Source organism: Oncorhynchus mykiss, chromosome 16 (genome assembly GCF_057628025.1).
Source record: "Oncorhynchus mykiss isolate SJ-2025 chromosome 16, ASM5762802v1, whole genome shotgun sequence".
Taxonomy (NCBI): Eukaryota; Metazoa; Chordata; class Actinopteri; order Salmoniformes; family Salmonidae; genus Oncorhynchus; species Oncorhynchus mykiss.
In genome coordinates this window covers 40212466-40233056 of record NC_143037.1, presented here as the reverse complement: position 1 = coordinate 40233056, position 20591 = coordinate 40212466, and the positions used below count along the sequence as shown (strand labels likewise).

General features: G+C 40.6%; 7 non-coding genes across 7 annotated transcripts; all 7 read right to left on the bottom strand.

Moving 5' to 3' along the window:
• Positions 1–1606: 1606 nt before the first annotated feature.
• Positions 1607–1689, bottom strand: trnal-cag (transfer RNA leucine (anticodon CAG)). The gene has a single exon. It is a non-coding gene; the product is annotated as a tRNA-Leu (tRNA).
• Positions 1690–3434: 1745 nt separating this feature from the next.
• On the bottom strand, positions 3435–3517 carry trnal-cag (transfer RNA leucine (anticodon CAG)). Its single transcript has one exon. It is a non-coding gene; the product is annotated as a tRNA-Leu (tRNA).
• A 1745-nt stretch (positions 3518–5262) lies between these two features.
• On the bottom strand, positions 5263–5345 carry trnal-cag (transfer RNA leucine (anticodon CAG)). The gene has a single exon. It is a non-coding gene; the product is annotated as a tRNA-Leu (tRNA).
• Positions 5346–8526: 3181 nt separating this feature from the next.
• trnas-aga (transfer RNA serine (anticodon AGA)) lies at positions 8527–8608 on the bottom strand. The gene has a single exon. It is a non-coding gene; the product is annotated as a tRNA-Ser (tRNA).
• Positions 8609–8914: 306 nt separating this feature from the next.
• Positions 8915–8997, bottom strand: trnal-cag (transfer RNA leucine (anticodon CAG)). Its single transcript has one exon. It is a non-coding gene; the product is annotated as a tRNA-Leu (tRNA).
• Positions 8998–10036: 1039 nt separating this feature from the next.
• On the bottom strand, positions 10037–10119 carry trnal-cag (transfer RNA leucine (anticodon CAG)). Its single transcript has one exon. It is a non-coding gene; the product is annotated as a tRNA-Leu (tRNA).
• A 3221-nt stretch (positions 10120–13340) lies between these two features.
• Positions 13341–13423, bottom strand: trnal-cag (transfer RNA leucine (anticodon CAG)). Its single transcript has one exon. It is a non-coding gene; the product is annotated as a tRNA-Leu (tRNA).
• Between the last annotated feature and the right edge of the window lie 7168 nt (positions 13424–20591).

The following is a 20591-nucleotide window of genomic DNA, read 5'->3' as shown; positions in this document are numbered from 1 at the left end:
AATTAAAAAGTCCAGTCATTGATTTAACCTCAATATGGCCTTCAATGGGAAAGAGTCGTAAATTGTCATTGAATGAGCGCTAAACTGGCATCAGAATATGGCCATTCTGATATAAATGATAAAATTCCTCAGATAAGACTGAAAAAGTGTCTGGAAATATCAGCAACCATCAGGGTAAGAGTGACAACAGGTCCACATGGGGGAAATCCTTACAAATGGCTTAATGAGTCATTTCAACGCAATCGTGTTATTATTTATTTTCAGGGTTTAACAAGGCAGCTCACCTGTGATTTGACATTAGATGCGGCGACTTTGATTACCCTGCAGACAATATTTTTGTTCTTCCCGAAAATACAATCCACTGACAACGACCGACGAGTTCTGCGTTCCTAGATTATTTTTGTTATTTGCCTGTTTGGGGCCCGCCTGTGAAATTGCGCGATTCTTGCAATTCTCTTTCAGCCTCTCATCAACTAGCTGTTTTTGCAGAATATTACAAATACGATAGTTATTCACTACTCATATTAACTAGGTGTCATTTACGTTACCTTAAGTCATTTATTTTTCAACTGGATTTTACAAAGGTGCATGACATGCAGGCGCTAAAAAGTTGTCAGGAGGGGGTTTCAAACCATGCCTATAGGGGAGTCTGCGACCTGAATGACTTAATGGTTATTTTCAATGCAATTGAGTTTTTTCTTTTTCTTTTAGGGTTTAACAAGGTTTCTCACCTGTTACCTGTGGCTTGACTTTAGATGTGGCCAGTTCGATTACCCTGCAGACTATAAGAGTGTCTTCAGAATATGGCCAATTTGACATGAATTTAAAAATGCCTCAGATAGGACCAAAAAAGTGTCTGGAGCTTCCCGTCAGGGTAAGAGTGACAACAGGTTTCCACATGTCAAAATGGGGGAAATCTTAGCAAATGGCTTAATGGTTATTCATGAGAATCGTGTTGTTGTATTGTTGAGTGTATCATGGGATCTCACCTGAAATCTGTGGCTTGACTACAAACCTGTAACCTATGCTACTGTGGCCTATAGAGCTAGAAGGCTGGATAACCAGGTGTGTAAAGGTGTGAAGTGGGATAGATGGCCTGCAGTCCTATCCCAAATGGACAACTAATCCCTATGTACTTGCGGAGATCTGAGAGGATGCGATTGGTATAAGAAACACGACTAAACTTCAACCTCCGGAGGGGTCAAAAAAATGCATTTTTGTTGTCGGCAGGATTTGAACCTACGCAGGAAGATCCTAATGGATTTCTAGTCCATCGCCTTAACCACTCGGCCACGACAACATTGACAGAAGAAAACAGGCTTGTTAGGAGTGAATGGGCCAACAGGCATAGCCTACAGAAAGTGAAATTTAACAACTGAAAGATAATGCAGTAACTCATTATAATGCAATAACACAAAATGTTCCCCTCATTCATTTGTTATTAAGTCCAGCTGTTTTCTTATTTAACCTTGATCTTTGCTCAGCTCCAGAAGGTCTGCATTTGAGAGTGTTTATTATGAATTGTTATTTCACTGTGTGAAGTTGTTATTTCATCATTCTTATTATTACTGCTGAGCAGCATGACTCCTGAGAGGCACTAAAAAACTGTCAGAAGTGGGATTTGAACCCACGCCTCCATGGGAGACTGCGACCTGAACGCAGCGCCTTAGACCGCTCGGCCATCCTGACTACAGCACAGTAACTGGGTATCGGGTTAAAGTGTATGCGGTAAAAGTAGAAATATGAACAACGCTCTAAAATCACCACAGAGACCAGAACAACTATGCACGATACTGACTTGCACTTTCAATAGTCATTTGTTTTTATAAATTAAAAAGTCCAGTCATTGATTTAACCTCAATATGGCCTTCAATGGGAAAGAGTAGTTAATCGTCATTGAATGAGCGCTAAACTGGCATCAGAATATGGCCATTCTGATATAAATGATAAAATTCCTCAGATAAGACTGAAAAAGTGTCTGGAAATATCAGCAACCATCAGGGTAAGAGTGACAACAGGTCCACATGGGGGAAATCCTTACAAATGGCTTAATGAGTCATTTCAACGCAATCGTGTTATTATTTATTTTCAGGGTTTAACAAGGCAGCTCACCTGTGATTTGACATTAGATGCGGCGACTTTGATTACCCTGCAGACAATATTTTTGTTCTTCCCGAAAATACAATCCACTGACAACGACCGACGAGTTCTGCGTTCCTAGATTATTTTTGTTATTTGCCTGTTTGGGGCCCGCCTGTGAAATTGCGCGATTCTTGCAATTCTCTTTCAGCCTCTCATCAACTAGCTGTTTTTGCAGAATATTACAAATACGATAGTTATTCACTACTCATATTAACTAGGTGTCATTTACGTTACCTTAAGTCATTTATTTTTCAACTGGATTTTACAAAGGTGCATGACATGCAGGCGCTAAAAAGTTGTCAGGAGGGGGTTTCAAACCATGCCTATAGGGGAGTCTGCGACCTGAATGACTTAATGGTTATTTTCAATGCAATTGAGTTTTTTCTTTTTCTTTTAGGGTTTAACAAGGTTTCTCACCTGTTACCTGTGGCTTGACTTTAGATGTGGCCAGTTCGATTACCCTGCAGACTATAAGAGTGTCTTCAGAATATGGCCAATTTGACATGAATTTAAAAATGCCTCAGATAGGACCAAAAAAGTGTCTGGAGCTTCCCGTCAGGGTAAGAGTGACAACAGGTTTCCACATGTCAAAATGGGGGAAATCTTAGCAAATGGCTTAATGGTTATTCATGAGAATCGTGTTGTTGTATTGTTGAGTGTATCATGGGATCTCACCTGAAATCTGTGGCTTGACTACAAACCTGTAACCTATGCTACTGTGGCCTATAGAGCTAGAAGGCTGGATAACCAGGTGTGTAAAGGTGTGAAGTGGGATAGATGGCCTGCAGTCCTATCCCAAATGGACAACTAATCCCTATGTACTTGCGGAGATCTGAGAGGATGCGATTGGTATAAGAAACACGACTAAACTTCAACCTCCGGAGGGGTCAAAAAAATGCATTTTTGTTGTCGGCAGGATTTGAACCTACGCAGGAAGATCCTAATGGATTTCTAGTCCATCGCCTTAACCACTCGGCCACGACAACATTGACAGAAGAAAACAGGCTTGTTAGGAGTGAATGGGCCAACAGGCATAGCCTACAGAAAGTGAAATTTAACAACTGAAAGATAATGCAGTAACTCATTATAATGCAATAACCCAAAATGTTCCCCTCATTCATTTGTTATTAAGTCCAGCTGTTTTCTTATTTAACCTTGATCTTTGCTCAGCTCCAGAAGGTCTGCATTTGAGAGTGTTTATTATGAATTGTTATTTCACTGTGTGAAGTTGTTATTTCATCATTCTTATTATTACTGCTGAGCAGCATGACTCCTGAGAGGCACTAAAAAACTGTCAGAAGTGGGATTTGAACCCACGCCTCCATGGGAGACTGCGACCTGAACGCAGCGCCTTAGACCGCTCGGCCATCCTGACTACAGCACAGTAACTGGGTATCGGGTTAAAGTGTATGCGGTAAAAGTAGAAATATGAACAACGCTCTAAAATCACCACAGAGACCAGAACAACTATGCACGATACTGACTTGCACTTTCAATAGTCATTTGTTTTTATAAATTAAAAAGTCCAGTCATTGATTTAACCTCAATATGGCCTTCAATGGGAAAGAGTAGTAAATTGTCATTGAATGAGCGCTAAACTGGCATCAGAATATGGCCATTCTGATATAAATGATAAAATTCCTCAGATAAGACTGAAAAAGTGTCTGGAAATATCAGCAACCATCAGGGTAAGAGTGACAACAGGTCCACATGGGGGAAATCCTTACAAATGGCTTAATGAGTCATTTCAACGCAATCGTGTTATTATTTATTTTCAGGGTTTAACAAGGCAGCTCACCTGTGATTTGACATTAGATGCGGCGACTTTGATTACCCTGCAGACAATATTTTTGTTCTTCCCGAAAATACAATCCACTGACAACGACCGACGAGTTCTGCGTTCCTAGATTATTTTTGTTATTTGCCTGTTTGGGGCCCGCCTGTGAAATTGCGCGATTCTTGCAATTCTCTTTCAGCCTCTCATCAACTAGCTGTTTTTGCAGAATATTACAAATACGATAGTTATTCACTACTCATATTAACTAGGTGTCATTTACGTTACCTTAAGTCATTTATTTTTCAACTGGATTTTACAAAGGTGCATGACATGCAGGCGCTAAAAAGTTGTCAGGAGGGGGTTTCAAACCATGCCTATAGGGGAGTCTGCGACCTGAATGACTTAATGGTTATTTTCAATGCAATTGAGTTTTTTCTTTTTCTTTTAGGGTTTAACAAGGTTTCTCACCTGTTACCTGTGGCTTGACTTTAGATGTGGCCAGTTCGATTACCCTGCAGACTATAAGAGTGTCTTCAGAATATGGCCAATTTGACATGAATTTAAAAATGCCTCAGATAGGACCAAAAAAGTGTCTGGAGCTTCCCGTCAGGGTAAGAGTGACAACAGGTTTCCACATGTCAAAATGGGGGAAATCTTAGCAAATGGCTTAATGGTTATTCATGAGAATCGTGTTGTTGTATTGTTGAGTGTATCATGGGATCTCACCTGAAATCTGTGGCTTGACTACAAACCTGTAACCTATGCTACTGTGGCCTATAGAGCTAGAAGGCTGGATAACCAGGTGTGTAAAGGTGTGAAGTGGGATAGATGGCCTGCAGTCCTATCCCAAATGGACAACTAATCCCTATGTACTTGCGGAGATCTGAGAGGATGCGATTGGTATAAGAAACACGACTAAACTTCAACCTCCGGAGGGGTCAAAAAAATGCATTTTTGTTGTCGGCAGGATTTGAACCTACGCAGGAAGATCCTAATGGATTTCTAGTCCATCGCCTTAACCACTCGGCCACGACAACATTGACAGAAGAAAACAGGCTTGTTAGGAGTGAATGGGCCAACAGGCATAGCCTACAGAAAGTGAAATTTAACAACTGAAAGATAATGCAGTAACTCATTATAATGCAATAACACAAAATGTTCCCCTCATTCATTTGTTATTAAGTCCAGCTGTTTTCTTATTTAACCTTGATCTTTGCTCAGCTCCAGAAGGTCTGCATTTGAGAGTGTTTATTATGAATTGTTATTTCACTGTGTGAAGTTGTTATTTCATCATTCTTATTATTACTGCTGAGCAGCATGACTCCTGAGAGGCACTAAAAAACTGTCAGAAGTGGGATTTGAACCCACGCCTCCATGGGAGACTGCGACCTGAACGCAGCGCCTTAGACCGCTCGGCCATCCTGACTACAGCACAGTAACTGGGTATCGGGTTAAAGTGTATGCGGTAAAAGTAGAAATATGAACAACGCTCTAAAATCACCACAGAGACCAGAACAACTATGCACGATACTGACTTGCACTTTCAATAGTCATTTGTTTTTATAAATTAAAAAGTCCAGTCATTGATTTAACCTCAATATGGCCTTCAATGGGAAAGAGTAGTTAATCGTCATTGAATGAGCGCTAAACTGGCATCAGAATATGGCCATTCTGATATAAATGATAAAATTCCTCAGATAAGACTGAAAAAGTGTCTGGAAATATCAGCAACCATCAGGGTAAGAGTGACAACAGGTCCACATGGGGGAAATCCTTACAAATGGCTTAATGAGTCATTTCAACGCAATCGTGTTATTATTTATTTTCAGGGTTTAACAAGGCAGCTCACCTGTGATTTGACATTAGATGCGGCGACTTTGATTACCCTGCAGACAATATTTTTGTTCTTCCCGAAAATACAATCCACTGACAACGACCGACGAGTTCTGCGTTCCTAGATTATTTTTGTTATTTGCCTGTTTGGGGCCCGCCTGTGAAATTGCGCGATTCTTGCAATTCTCTTTCAGCCTCTCATCAACTAGCTGTTTTTGCAGAATATTACAAATACGATAGTTATTCACTACTCATATTAACTAGGTGTCATTTACGTTACCTTAAGTCATTTATTTTTCAACTGGATTTTACAAAGGTGCATGACATGCAGGCGCTAAAAAGTTGTCAGGAGGGGGTTTCAAACCATGCCTATAGGGGTGTCTGCGACCTGAATGACTTAATGGTTATTTTCAATGCAATTGAGTTTTTTCTTTTTCTTTTAGGGTTTAACAAGGTTTCTCACCTGTTACCTGTGGCTTGACTTTAGATGTGGCCAGTTCGATTACCCTGCAGACTATAAGAGTGTCTTCAGAATATGGCCAATTTGACATGAATTTAAAAATGCCTCAGATAGGACCAAAAAAGTGTCTGGAGCTTCCCGTCAGGGTAAGAGTGACAACAGGTTTCCACATGTCAAAATGGGGGAAATCTTAGCAAATGGCTTCATGGTTTTCATGAGAATCATGTTGTTGTATTGTTGAGTGTATCATGGGATCTCACCTGAAATCTGTGGCTTGACTACAAACCTGTAACCTATGCTACTGTGGCCTATAGAGCTAGAAGGCTGGATAACCAGGTGTGTAAAGGTGTGAAGTGGGACAGATGGCCTGCAGTCCTATCCCAAATGGACAACTAATCCCTATGTACTTGCGGAGATCTGAGAGGATGCGATTGGTATAAGAAACACGACTAAACTTCAACCTCCGGAGGGGTCAAAAAAATGCATTTTCGTTGTCGGCAGGATTTGAACCTACGCAGGAAGATCCTAATGGATTTCTAGTCCATCGCCTTAACCACTCGGCCACGACAACGTTGACAGAAGAAAACAGGCTTGTTAGGAGTGAATGGGCCAACAGGCATAGCCTACAGAAAGTGAAATTTAACAACTGAAAGATAATGCAGTAACTCATTATAATGCAATAACACAAAATGTTCCCCTCATTCATTTGTTATTAAGTCCAGCTGTTTTCTTATTTAACCTTGATCTTTGCTCATCTCCAGAAGGTCTGCATTTGAGAGTGTTTATTATGAATTGTTATTTCACTGTGTGAAGTTGTTATTTCATCATTCTTATTATTACTGCTGAGCAGCATGACTCCTGAGAGGCACTAAAAAACTGTCAGAAGTGGGATTGAACCCACGCCTCCATGGGAGACTGCGACCTGAACGCAGCGCCTTAGACCGCTCGGCCATCCTGACTACAGCACAGTAACTGGGTATCGGGTTAAAGTGTATGCGGTAAAAGTAGAAATATGAACAACGCTCTAAAATCACCACAGAGACCAGAACAACTATGCACGATACTGACTTGCACTTTCAATAGTCATTTGTTTTTATAAATTAAAAAGTCCAGTCATTGATTTAACCTCAATATGGCCTTCAATGGGAAAGAGTAGTAAATCGTCATTGAATGAGCGCTAAACTGGCATCAGAATATGGCCATTCTGATATAAATGATAAAATTCCTCAGATAAGACTGAAAAAGTGTCTGGAAATATCAGCAACCATCAGGGTAAGAGTGACAACAGGTCCACATGGGGGAAATCCTTACAAATGGCTTAATGAGTCATTTCAACGCAATCGTGTTATTATTTATTTTCAGGGTTTAACAAGGCAGCTCACCTGTGATTTGACATTAGATGCGGCGACTTTGATTACCCTGCAGACGATATTTTTGTTCTTCCCGCCAATACAATCCACTGACAACGACCGACGAGTTCTGCGTTCCTAGATTATTTTTGTTATTTGCCTGTTTGGGGCCCGCCTGTGAAATTGCGCGATTCTTGCAATTCTCTTTCAGCCTCTCATCAACTAGCTGTTTTTGCAGAATATTACAAATACGATAGTTATTCACTACTCATATTAACTAGGTGTCATTTACGTTACCTTAAGTCATTTATTTTTCAACTGGATTTTACAAAGGTGCATGACATGCAGGCGCTAAAAAGTTGTCAGGAGGGGGTTTCAAACCATGCCTATAGGGGAGTCTGCGACCTGAATGACTTAATGGTTATTTTCAATGCAATCAAGTTTTTTCTTTTTCTTTTAGGGTTTAACAAGGTTTCTCACCTGTTACCTGTGGCTTGACTTTAGATGTGGCCAGTTCGATTACCCTGCAGCCTAAGAGTGTCTTCAGAATATGGCCAATTTGACATGAATTTAAAAATGCCTCAGTTAGGACCAAAAAAGTGTCTGGAGCTTCCCGTCAGGGTAAGAGTGACAACAGGTTTCCACATGTCAAAATGGGGGAAATCTTAGCAAATGGCTTAATGGTTATTCATGAGAATCGTGTTGTTGTATTGTTGAGTGTATCATGGGATCTCACCTGAAATCTGTGGCTTGACTACAAACCTGTAACCTATGCTACTGTGGCCTATAGAGCTAGAAGGCTGGATAACCAGGTGTGTAAAGGTGTGAAGTGGGACAGATGGCCTGCAGTCCTATCCCAAATGGACAACTAATCCCTATGTACTTGCGGAGATCTGAGAGGATGCGATTGGTATAAGAAACACGACTAAACTTCAACCTCCGGAGGGGTCAAAAAAATGCATTTTCGTTGTCGGCAGGATTTGAACCTGCGCAGGAAGATCCTAATGGATTTCTAGTCCATCGCCTTAACCACTCGGCCACGACAACGTTGACAGAAGAAAACAGCCTTGTTAGGAGTGAATGGGCCAACAGGCATAGCCTACAGAAAGTGAAATTTAACAACTGAAAGATAATGCAGTAACTCATTATAATGCAATAACACAAAATGTTCCCCTCATTCATTTGTTATTAAGTCCAGCTGTTTTCTTATTTAACCTTGATCTTTGCTCAGCTCCAGAAGGACTGCATTTGAGAGTGTTTATTATGAATTGTTATTTCACTGTGTGAAGTTGTTATTTCATCATTCTTATTATTACTGCTGAGCAGCATGACTCCTGAGAGGCACTAAAAAACTGTCAGAAGTGGGATTTGAACCCACGCCTCCATGGGAGACTGCGACCTGAACGCAGCGCCTTAGACCGCTCGGCCATCCTGACTACAGCACAGTAACTGGGTATCGGGTTAAAGTGTATGCGGTAAAAGTAGAAATATGAACAACGCTCTAAAATCACCACAGAGACCAGAACAACTATGCACGATACTGACTTGCACTTTCAATAGTCATTTGTTTTTATAAATTAAAAAGTCCAGTCATTGATTTAACCTCAATATGGCCTTCAATGGGAAAGAGTAGTAAATCGTCATTGAATGAGCGCTAAACTGGCATCAGAATATGGCCATTCTGATATAAATGATAAAATTCCTCAGATAAGACTGAAAAAGTGTCTGGAAATATCAGCAACCATCAGGGTAAGAGTGACAACAGGTCCACATGGGGGAAATCCTTACAAATGGCTTAATGAGTCATTTCAACGCAATCGTGTTATTATTTATTTTCAGGGTTTAACAAGGCAGCTCACCTGTGATTTGACATTAGATGCGGCGACTTTGATTACCCTGCAGACGATATTTTTGTTCTTCCCGCCAATACAATCCACTGACAACGACCGACGAGTTCTGCGTTCCGAGATTATTTTTGTTATTTGCCTGTTTGGGGCCCGCCTGTGAAATTGCGCGATTCTTGCAATTCTCTTTCAGCCTCTCATCAACTAGCTGTTTTTGCAGAATATTACAAATACGATAGTTATTCACTACTCATATTAACTAGGTGTCATTTACGTTACTTTAAGTCATTTATTTTTCAACTGGATTTTACAAAGGTGCATGACATGCAGGCGCTAAAAAGTTGTCAGGAGGGGGTTTCAAACCATGCCTATAGGGGAGTCTGCGACCTGAATGACTTAATGGTTATTTTCAATGCAATTGAGTTTTTTCTTTTTCTTTTAGGGTTTAACAAGGTTTCTCACCTGTTACCTGTGGCTTGACTTTAGATGTGGCCAGTTCGATTACCCTGCAGACTATAAGAGTGTCTTCAGAATATGGCCAATTTGACATGAATTTAAAAATGCCTCAGATAGGGTCTGCATTTGAGAGTGTTTATTATGAATTGTTATTTCACTGTGTGAACTAAAAAACTGTCAGAAGTGGGATTTGAACCCACGCCTCCATGGGAGACTGCGACCTGAACGCAGCGCCTTAGACCGCTCGGCCATCCTGACTACAGCACAGTAACTGGGTATCGGGTTAAAGTGTATGCGGTAAAAGTAGAAATATGAACAACGCTCTAAAATCACCACAGAGACCAGAACAACTATGCACGATACTGACTTGCACTTTCAATAGTCATTTGTTTTTATAAATTAAAAAGTCCAGTCATTGATTTAAGACCTGTTAAGGATATGGCAGACATATGCCCCCTTTGGAGAGATTGGGTACCCCTAGTAAACTGAAAAAAAATCTGTCAAAAATTGCTAATATCTGCAAATAAAAATTATTATTGGATAGAAAACACTCTAAAGATTCTAAAACCGTTGGAATTATGTCTGTAAGTATAGCAGAACTCACAGGGCAGGCATTCTTCCAAACTATTTTTTGTGGCCATGAAAGTTGGAGCAACTTTGACGTCATGGCCCCCACCCTTCCCAACCAGTTATGATTCTGGGGAGACGTTCTATCTCTTCCGCTAGATGTCCTCTTTCAGTAGAGCTTTGAATCGTTCAAATCCCGCGAGAATTGACCCTATGGGAGTGAAATTAGTGCGTGCCACGAGAAAATAGGCTGTGCGTAGGGGCGCGAATTGGTCCCAGCCATTCCTTTGTTCCAGCACTCAAGAGAGGGGCAGACGATGGCCGATTGAATTGAAGTTTGTTTTGTGTGTCTAAAACATCATAAAGCTTGCTTCTGCACTTAGTTTGACCTGTTTAGTCGACATATAATATGTAATTTTGAAGTTTTGATGCGCAACTTTTCCGGACCAGAGGACGTTTTGGGTGCATTTCAGCTGATGTTATTAGCCTGTTAGATCTCTAGGGGCGCTATTTCATTTTTCATTTTTGGATAAAAAACGTTCCCGTTTTAAGCGCTAATACAAAGACGCAAGACTTGAAACCAAACGATGTATTGGGTAAGTCTGAAGCCTTCCAGAACATTCTGAACGAAGACCATCGAAGGTAAGGGAATATTTATGCTTAAATCTGTGTTTCTGTTGACTCCAACATTACGTAGAAATGTAGCTTGGAACTGAGCGCCGTCTCAGCATATTGAATAGTGTGCGATTTCTGTAACGTTAAAAGTAAATCTAACAAAGCGGTTGCATAAAGAAGCAGTGTATCTTTCTAACTATATGTAGAACATGTATATTTAGTCAAAGTTTATGATGTCTATTTACGTTACCTTGCCGCGCTACCTAGATTTCCTGCGGGCATTTTTGAGTAATTTCTGAACGTGAACTCACTGTAAATGGACATTTATGGATATAAATGGCATATTATTGAAAAAAAAAATGTACTGTGTAACATGTCATATTACTGTCATCTGATGAAGATTTTCAAAAGGTTAGTGAACGATTTATTTTTTAATCCTGCGTTTGTTGATTGCATGTTTTGGCTATTCAAATGAGCTGTGTCTGGTGGTGGTTTTACATATATATGTGCTATGTTTTCGCCGTAAAACATTTTAGAAATCTGACTTGCTGGCTAGATGAACAAGGTGTTTATCTTTCATTTGAGCTATGGACTTGGACTTGTTAATGTGTGGAGGTTAATTATTTTTAAGAATATTTTTGCGTTCCATGCGCCACCGTTTCAGCTGAACGTGGGAGGGTTGATTCCCAATTGGGAACCAATATCGTAGACAGGTTAACTTCAATATGGCCTTCAATGGGAAAGAGTAGTAAATCGCCATTGAATGAGCGCTAAACTGGCATCAGAATATGGCCATTCTGATATAAATGATAAAATTCCTCAGATAAGACTGAAAAAGTGTCTGGAAATATCAGCAACCATCAGGGTAAGAGTGACAACAGGTCCACATGGGGGAAATCCTTACAAATGGCTTAATGGGTCATTTCAACGCAATCGTGTTATTATTTATTTTTAGGGTTTAACAAGGCAGCTCACCTGTGACTTGACATTAGATGCGGCGACTTCGATTACCCTGCAGACGATATTTTTGTTCTTCCCGCCAATACAATCCACTGACAACGACCGACGAGTTCTGCATTCCGAGATTATTTTTGTTATTTGCCTGTTTGGGGCCCGCCTGTGAAATTGCGCGATTCTTGCAATTCTCTTTCAGCCTCTCATCAACTAGCTGTTTTTGCAGAATATTAAAAATACGTTAGTTATTCACTACTCATATTAACTAGGTGTCATTTACTTTACCTTAAGTCATTTATTTTTCAACTGGATTTTACAAAGGTGCATGACATGCAGGCGCTAAAAAGTTGTCAGGAGGGGGTTTCAAACCATGCCTATAGGGGAGTCTGCGACCTGAATGACTTAATGGTTATATCCAATGCAATCAAGTTTTTTCTTTTTCTTTTAGGGTTTAACAAGGTTTCTCACCTGTTACCTGTGGCTTGACTTTAGATGTGGCCAGTTCGATTACCCTGCAGACTATAAGAGTGTCTTCAGAATATGGCCAATTTGACATGAATTAAAAAATGCCTCAGATAGGACCAAAAAAGTGTCTGGAGCTTCCCGTCAGGGTAAGAGTGACAACAGGTTTCCACATGTCAAAATGGGGGAAATCTTAGCAAATGGCTTAATGGTTATTCATGAGAATCGTGTTGTTGTATTGTTGAGTGTATCATGGGATCTCACCTGAAATCTGTGGCTTGACTACAAACCTGTAACCTATGCTACTGTGGCCTATAGAGCTAGAAGGCTGGATAACCAGGTGTGTAAAGGTGTGAAGTGGGATAGATGGCCTGCAGTCCTATCCCAAATGGACAACTAATCCCTATGTACTTGCGGAGATCTGAGAGGATGCGATTGGTATAAGAAACACGACTAAACTTCAACCTCCGGAGGGGTCAAAAAAATGCATTTTCATTGTCGGCAGGACTTGAACCTGCGCAGGAAGATCCTAATGGATTTCTAGTCCATCGCCTTAACGACTCGGCCACGACAACGTTGACAGAAGAAAACAGGCTTGTTAGGAGTGAATGGGCCAACAGGCATAGCCTACAGAAAGTGAAATTTAACAACTGAAAGATAATGCAGTAACTCATTATAATGCAATAACACAAAATGTTCCCCTCATTCATTTGTTATTAAGTCCAGCTGTTTTCTTATTTAACCTTGATCTTTGCTCAGCTCCAGAAGGTCTGCATTTGAGAGTGTTTATTATGAATTGTTATTTCACTGTGTGAAGTTGTTATTTCATCATTCTTATTATTACTGCTGAGCAGCATGGCTCCTGACAGGCACTAAAAAACTGTCAGAAGTGGGATTTGAACCCACGCCTCCATGGGAGACTGCGACCTGAACGCAGCGCCTTAGACCGCTCGGCCATCCTGACTACAGCACAGTAACTGGGTATCGGGTTAAAGTGTATGCGGTAAAAGTAGAAATATGAACAACGCTCTAAAATCACCACAGAGACCAGAACAACTATGCACGATACTGACTTGCACATTCAATAGTCATTTGTTTTTATAAATTAAAAAGTCCAGTCATTGATTTAACCTCAATATGGCCTTCAATGGGAAAGAGTAGTAAATCGCCATTGAATGAGCGCTAAACTGGCATCAGAATATGGCCATTCTGATATAAATGATAAAATTCCTCAGATAAGACTGAAAAAGTGTCTGGAAATATCAGCAACCATCAGGGTAAGAGTGACAACAGGTCCACATGGGGGAAATCCTTACAAATGGCTTAATGGATCATTTCAACGCAATCGTGTTATTATTTATTTTTAGGGTTTAACAAGGCAGCTCACCTGTGACTTGACATTAGATGCGGCGACTTCGATTACCCTGCAGACGATATTTATGTTCTTCCCGCCAATATAATCCACTGACAACGACCGACGAGTTCTGCGTTCCGAGATTATTTTTGTTATTTGCCTGTTTGGGGCCCGCCTGTGAAATTGCGCGATTCTTGCAATTCTCTTTCAGCCTCTCATCAACTAGCTGTTTTTGCAGAATATTAAAAATACGATAGTTATTCACTACTCATATTAACTAGGTGTCATTTACGTTACCTTAAGTCTTTTATTTTTCAACTGGATTTTACAAAGGTGCATGACATGCAGGCGCTAAAAAGTTGTCAGGAGGGAGTTTCAAACCATGCCTATAGGGGAGTCTGCGACCTGAATGACTTAATGGTTATTTTCAATGCAATCGAGTTTTTTCTTTTTCTTTTAGGGTTTAACAAGGTTTCTCACCTGTTACCTGTGGCTTGACTTTAGATGTGGCCAGTTCGATTACCCTGCAGACTATAAGAGTGTCTTCAGAATATGGCCAATTTGACATGAATTTAAAAATGCCTCAGATAGGACCAAAAAAGTGTCTGGAGCTTCCCGTCAGGGTAAGAGTGACAACAGGTTTCCACATGTCAAAATGGGGGAAATCTTAGCAAATGGCTTCATGGTTATTCATGAGAATCGTGTTGTTGTATTGTTGAGTGTATCATGGATCTCACCTGAAATCTGTGGCTTGACTACAAACCTGTAACCTATGCTACTGTGGCCTATAGAGCTAGAAGGCTGGATAACCAGGTGTGTAAAGGTGTGAAGTGGGACAGATGGCCTGCAGTCCTATCCCAAATGGACAACTAATCCCTATGTACTTGCGGAGATCTGAGAGGATGCGATTGGTATAAGAAACACGACTAAACTTCAACCTCCGGAGGGGTCAAAAAAATGCATTTTCATTGTCGGCAGGATTTGGACCTGCGCAGTAAGATCCTAATGGATTTCTAGTCTATCGCCTTAACCACTCGGCCACGACAACGTCGACAGAAGAAAACAGGCTTGTTAGGAGTGAATGGGCCAACAGGCATAGCCTACAGAAAGTGAAATTTAACAACTGAAAGATAATGCAGTAACTCATTATAATGCAATAACACAAAATGTTCCCCTCATTCATTTGTTATTAAGTCCAGCTGTTTTCTTATTTAACCTTGATCTTTGCTCAGCTCCAGAAGGTCTGCATTTGAGAGTGTTTATTATGAATTGTTATTTCACTGTGTGAAGTTGTTATTTCATCATTCTTATTATTACTGCTGAGCAGCATGACTCCTGAGAGGCACTAAAAAACTGTCAGAAGTGGGATTTGGGAGACTGCGACCTGAACGCAGCGCCTTAGACCGCTCGGCCATCCTGACTACAGCACAGTAACTGGGTATCGGGTTAAAGTGTATGCGGTAAAAGTAGAAATATGAACAACGCTCTAAAATCACCACAGAGACCAGAACAACTATGCACGATACTGACTTGCACTTTCAATAGTCATTTGTTTTTATAAATTAAAAAGTCCAGTCATTGATTTAACCTCAATATGGCCTTCAATGGGAAAGAGTAGTAAATCGTCATTGAATGAGCGCTAAACTGGCATCAGAATATGGCCATTCTGATATAAATGATAAAATTCCTCAGATAAGACTGAAAAAGTGTCTGGAAATATCAGCAACCATCAGGGTAAGAGTGACAACAGGTCCACATGGGGGAAATCCTTACAAATGGCTTAATGGGTCATTTCAACGCAATCGTGTTATTATTTATTTTTAGGGTTTAACAAGGCAGCTCACCTGTGACTTGACATTAGATGCGGCGACTTCGATTACCCTGCAGACGATATTTATGTTCTTCCCGCCAATACAATCCACTGACAACGACCGACGAGTTCTGCGTTCCGAGATTATTTTTGTTATTTGCCTGTTTGGGGCCCGCCTGTGAAATTGCGCGATTCTTGCAATTCTCTTTCAGCCTCTCATCAACTAGCTGTTTTTGCAGAATATTAAAAATACGATAGTTATTCACTACTCATATTAACTAGGTGTCATTTACGTTACCTTAAGTCATTTATTTTTCAACTGGATTTTACAAAGGTGCATGACATGCAGGCGCTAAAAAGTTGTCAGGAGGGGGTTTCAAACCATGCCTATAGGGGAGTCTGCGACCTGAATGACTTAATGGTTATTTTCAATGCAATCAAGTTTTTTCTTTTTCTTTTAGGGTTTAACAAGGTTTCTCACCTGTTACCTGTGGCTTGACTTTAGATGTGGCCAGTTCGATTACCCTGCAGACTATAAGAGTGTCTTCAGAATATGGCCAATTTGACATGAATTTAAAAATGCCTCAGATAGGACCAAAAAAGTGTCTGGAGCTTCCCGTCAGGGTAAGAGTGACAACAGGTTTCCACATGTCAAAATGGGGGAAATCTTAGCAAATGGCTTCATGGTTATTCATGAGAATCATGTTGTTGTATTGTTGAGTGTATCATGGGATCTCACCTGAAATCTGTGGCTTGACTACAAACCTGTAACCTATGCTACTGTGGGCTATAGAGCTAGAAGGCTGGATAACCAGGTGTGTAAAGGTTTGAAGTGGGACAGATGGCCTGCAGTCCTATCCCAAATGGACAACTAATCCCTATGTACTTGTGGAGATCTGAGAGGATGCGATTGGTATAAGAAACACGACTAAACTTCAACCTCCGGAGGGGTCAAAAAAATGCAATTTCGTTGTCGGCAGGATTTGAACCTGCGCAGGAAGATCCTAATGGATTTCTAGTCCATCGCCTTAACCACTCGGCCACGACACCGTTGACAGAAGAAAACAGGCTTGTTAGGAGTGTATGGGCCAACAGGCATAGCCTACAGAAAGTGAAATTTAACAACTGAAAGATAATGCAGTAACTCATTATAATGCAATAACACAAAATGTTCCCCTCATTCATTTGTTATTAAGTCCAGCTGTTTTCTTATTTAACCTTGATCTTTGCTCAGCTCCAGAAGGTCTGCATTTGAGAGTGTTTATTATGAATTGTTATTTCACTGTGTGAAGTTGTTATTTCATCATTCTTATTATTACTGCTGAGCAGCATGACTCCTGAGAGGCACTAAAAAACTGTCAGAAGTGGGATTTGGGAGACTGCGACCTGAACGCAGCGCCTTAGACCGCTCGGCCATCCTGACTACAGCACAGTAACTGGGTATCGGGTTAAAGTGAATGCGGTAAAAGTAGAAATATGAACAACGCTCTAAAATCACCACAGAGACCAGAACAACTATGCACGATACTGACTTGCACTTTCAATAGTCATTTGTTTTTATAAATTAAAAAGTCCAGTCATTGATTTAACCTCAATATGGCCTTCAATGGGAAAGAGTAGTAAATCGTCATTGAATGAGCGCTAAACTGGCATCAGAATATGGCCATTCTGATATAAATGATAAAATTCCTCAGATAAGACTGAAAAAGTGTCTGGAAATATCAGCAACCATCAGGGTAAGAGTGACAACAGGTCCACATGGGGGAAATCCTTACAAATGGCTTAATGGGTCATTTCAACGCAATCGTGTTATTATTTATTTTTAGGGTTTAACAAGGCAGCTCACCTGTGACTTGACATTAGATGCGGCGACTTCGATTACCCTGCAGACGATATTTATGTTCTTCCCGCCAATACAATCCACTGACAACGACCGACGAGTTCTGCGTTCCGAGATAATTTTTGTTATTTGCCTGTTTGGGGCCCGCCTGTGAAATTGCGCGATTCTTGCAATTCTCTTTCAGCCTCTCATCAACTAGCTGTTTTTGCAGAATATTAAAAATACGATAGTTATTCACTACTCATATTAACTAGGTGTCATTTACGTTACCTTAAGTCTTTTATTTTTCAACTGGATTTTACAAAGGTGCATGACATGCAGGCGCTAAAAAGTTGTCAGGAGGGGGTTTCAAACCATGCCTATAGGGTCTGCGACCTGAATGACTTAATGGTTATTTTCAATGCAATCAAGTTTTTTCTTTTTCTTTTAGGGTTTAACAAGGTTTCTCACCTGTTACCTGTGGCTTGACTTTAGATGTGGCCAGTTCGATTACCCTGCAGACTATAAGAGTGTCTTCAGAATATGGCCAATTTGAAATGAATTTAAAAATGCCTCAGATAGGACCAAAAAAGTGTCTGGAGCTTCCCGTCAGGGTAAGAGTGACAACAGGTTTCCACATGTCAAAATGGGGGAAATCTTAGCAAATGGCTTCATGGTTATTCATGAGAATCGTGTTGTTGTATTGTTGAGTGTATCATGGGATCTCACCTGAAATCTGTGGCTTGACTACAAACCTGTAACCTATGCTACTGTGGCCTATAGAGCTAGAAGGCTGGATAACCAGGTGTGTAAAGGTTTGAAGTGGGACAGATGGCCTGCAGTCCTATCCCAAATGGACAACTAATCCCTATGTACTTGTGGAGATCTGAGAGGATGCGATTGGTATAAGAAACACGACTAAACTTCAACCTCCGGAGGGGTCAAAAAAATGCAATTTCGTTGTCGGCAGGATTTGAACCTGCGCAGGAAGATCCTAATGGATTTCTAGTCCATCGCCTTAACCACTCGGCCACGACACCGTTGACAGAAGAAAACAGGCTTGTTAGGAGTGTATGGGCCAACAGGCATAGCCTACAGAAAGTGAAATTTAACAACTGAAAGATAATGCAGTAACTCATTATAATGCAATAACACAAAATGTTCCCCTCATTCATTTGTTATTAAGTCCAGCTGTTTTCTTATTTAACCTTGATCTTTGCTCAGCTCCAGAAGGTCTGCATTTGAGAGTGTTTATTATGAATTGTTATTTCACTGTGTGAAGTTGTTATTTCATCATTCTTATTATTACTGCTGAGCAGCATGACTCCTGAGAGGCACTAAAAAACTGTCAGAAGTGGGATTTGGGAGACTGCGACCTGAACGCAGCGCCTTAGACCGCTCGGCCATCCTGACTACAGCACAGTAACTGGGTATCGGGTTAAAGTGAATGCGGTAAAAGTAGAAATATGAACAACGCTCTAAAATCACCACAGAGACCAGAACAACTATGCACGATACTGACTTGCACTTTCAATAGTCATTTGTTTTTATAAATTAAAAAGTCCAGTCATTGATTTAACCTCAATATGGCCTTCAATGGGAAAGAGTAGTAAATCGTCATTGAATGAGCGCTAAACTGGCATCAGAATATGGCCATTCTGATATAAATGATAAAATTCCTCAGATAAGACTGAAAAAGTGTCTGGAAATATCAGCAACCATCAGGGTAAGAGTGACAACAGGTCCACATGGGGGAAATCCTTACAAATGGCTTAATGGGTCATTTCAACGCAATCGTGTTATTATTTATTTTTAGGGTTTAACAAGGCAGCTCACCTGTGACTTGACATTAGATGCGGCGACTTCGATTACCCTGCAGACGATATTTATGTTCTTCCCGCCAATACAATCCACTGACAACGACCGACGAGTTCTGCGTTCCGAGATAATTTTTGTTATTTGCCTGTTTGGGGCCCGCCTGTGAAATTGCGCGATTCTTGCAATTCTCTTTCAGCCTCTCATCAACTAGCTGTTTTTGCAGAATATTAAAAATACGATAGTTATTCACTACTCATATTAACTAGGTGTCATTTACGTTACCTTAAGTCTTTTATTTTTCAACTGGATTTTACAAAGGTGCATGACATGCAGGCGCTAAAAAGTTGTCAGGAGGGGGTTTCAAACCATGCCTATAGGGTCTGCGACCTGAATGACTTAATGGTTATTTTCAATGCAATCAAGTTTTTTCTTTTTCTTTTAGGGTTTAACAAGGTTTCTCACCTGTTACCTGTGGCTTGACTTTAGATGTGGCCAGTTCGATTACCCTGCAGACTATAAGAGTGTCTTCAGAATATGGCCAATTTGAAATGAATTTAAAAATGCCTCAGATAGGACCAAAAAAGTGTCTGGAGCTTCCCGTCAGGGTAAGAGTGACAACAGGTTTCCACATGTCAAAATGGGGGAAATCTTAGCAAATGGCTTCATGGTTATTCATGAGAATCGTGTTGTTGTATTGTTGAGTGTATCATGGGATCTCACCTGAAATCTGTGGCTTGACTACAAACCTGTAACCTATGCTACTGTGGCCTATAGAGCTAGAAGGCTGGATAACCAGGTGTGTAAAGGTGTGAAGTGGGACAGATGGCCTGCAGTCCTATCCCAAATGGACAACTAATCCCTATGTACTTGTGGAGATCTGAGAGGATGCGATTGGTATAAGAAACACGACTAAACTTCAACCTCCGGAGGGGTCAAAAAAATGCAATTTCGTTGTCGGCAGGATTTGAACCTGCGCAGGAAGATCCTAATGGATTTCTAGTCCATCGCCTTAACCACTCGGCCACGACACCGTTGACAGAAGAAAACAGGCTTGTTAGGAGTGAATGGGCCAACAGGCATAGCCTACAGAAAGTGAAATTTAACAACTAAAAGATAATGCAGTAACTCATTATAATGCAATAACACAAAATGTTCCCCTCATTCATTTGTTATTAAGTCCAGCTGTTTTCTTATTTAACCTTGATCTTTGCTCAGCTCCAGAAGGTCTGCATTTGAGAGTGTTTATTATGAATTGTTATTTCACTGTGTGAAGTTGTTATTTCATCATTCTTATTATTACTGCTGAGAAGCATGACTCCTGAGAGGCACTA